This window comes from Ruditapes philippinarum, unplaced genomic scaffold (genome assembly GCF_026571515.1).
Source record: "Ruditapes philippinarum isolate M1 unplaced genomic scaffold, ASM2657151v2 ctg6260_1_1_1_1, whole genome shotgun sequence".
In the NCBI taxonomy this organism is placed as follows: domain Eukaryota; kingdom Metazoa; phylum Mollusca; class Bivalvia; order Venerida; family Veneridae; genus Ruditapes; species Ruditapes philippinarum.
In genome coordinates this window covers 6,745-8,893 of record NW_026851531.1, presented here as the reverse complement: position 1 = coordinate 8,893, position 2,149 = coordinate 6,745, and positions in this window count along the sequence as shown.

The window sequence follows — 2,149 nt, the reverse complement described above, 5'->3', positions numbered from 1 at the left end:
ATTACTGTAGACTTAATATGGCTTTTGAATTAACCATTAATACGTTACCATGTATGATTATCATTGTTTGGCAATAAGACTTATAAATGATTCCGAATTTTAAGACAAGCAATACAAATGATTTTGAAAAAAAAATCGTAATATCAAAAACAGTTTTGTGTGTCAAAATCTGAAATAGAAAGACGAAAATAAGCTGTGTTTACTGTTAACCACGATTACTTGTACGAAGAAATGAAACATACTTCGAATTTGTTGAAGATATGCTGTTTTTACTACCCCTTCCTTGCATAAACGATTGTCAGTAGCAAAATCAAACAAATAAGCTAATTAACTTGAGCTCAAATTCAATCATTGATGCAGTAGCAATTGTTAAAACCTTTTACAGGAATGTTCGGGCTTATATACTTCCCTTCCACCAAATTTCATGGAACATTGAAGACATGGAATGCCTTACTTAAGTGAGAATGAGTGCAAGTCCTCGAATTGACATTAAAGTCAATTCGAGGACTTGCACTTTTTGCACAGCTTCACATCAGACATTCGACATGAAAACTAACTTGTGTATTCAATTTTAGGACTTACATATGCTTATACCTCTTGTTTGGTATTGTAATTTGTCACAGGTGCATGATAACATAGGATATATTTAGTAAAATATTAATATGGTATGTAACAACAGTATGATTCTAGGCACACATAACGTTTCTTTCAGAATAAAAAAACACACGAAAATAGATGATTAAGGTATATAACAAATAAGATTATATACGTTGAAAAGAAATTACAAGGGTACGAATCTACTTTTTGCAGTAGCCATTCTGAGAAGAGATAGGTAAATCAAAGAAAGAGTGCAAATAGATGTGTGTCCAGTGTAACTAGTACCAAGCCTATGAAACGCCCATGAATTTGTTTTGTATGTTTGAAGTTAAACAAACGATATCTTTTTGTCATGTATCTGTGGTTGGTCACCCTTTATTCCAGAGTTCCTAGATAACTAACCAACAATCAACATTTTGTCCGCAAGTGAACGATTCCTTACCTTACGAATTAGCATAATGACCACAAGACGCAGTGTCCAAGATCATTTGTCAGAAAAATTACGCCTTATCAAAGAATCTAACAAGCGACCTATGTATTAAAAACAAATACTATCCCAATTGATTCCTTTTAAACGCATATGGAAAACTAAACGGTATAACAATTTTGAAATTGCTGCGCTAAACATCATATTTCATTTCATTATGCTAGCACTTTAACGCCTGAATATGTAAATATGAAAATGTCCAGCATTTCCTTTCCATGGCATATGGTACACACTATTCAAAACCTTGGTTTTCTTGAATGAAATAAAACAAAATTAAACTAGGTCTAATTAATATACATGTTTAAATAAACTCTTTTCCGACAAAATCTATATTAGTTTGTTATACCTTGATACAATCATAACTATAACATTTCTTCACAGTTTTGAAGTTAACGTCGCGAATACAACGGAGTACGGGTTCGATGTTAATGATAACCAGCCCGAGACAATCATGCTTCACATTATAGCAAATTATAAGTCACTGACAGTCAAAACATATAGAGATTATACCTGGAACAACATAAGTTCCATGCCAAATCCGGTTGTGGGAGGAATAGCTCATCAAATTTCAATTGTTCCAAGAGAGACCGCAATGGAGGTGAGGAATAATAATCATTCCTTATAGTCATAGAATATTCTAAATACACACATAAACATACACATATAAAAAAATTTTAATATCAACATTATGAAATCATCAGATTAATAAACTGTAAGGTTTCTATAAACGTTATCATTAAAGTTCAAATAATAAGCGTAATGGTAGGAAACCTTCATAAAGAAACCTTCTGCTTTATAGGTTAGTTTTCAAATTCGAAATTCGTCATGTTCTTTAAAGCCATTTATATATATTCGTTAGCTTCTTTTTTGAGAAAACAACACCATAAAAGAAGACCTTGACATGTAGAAGGTTACACACGCTTAATTATAACTATCAATATGTCTATAAACTCAATCATGTAGGTGGAAATATTTTCTTCATACTAGTAACTCAGAAACATTTATGATGTGTTCATGTATTATAGATACTTATGGAAAACAAGTAATTCAGAGTCAAACACTCTT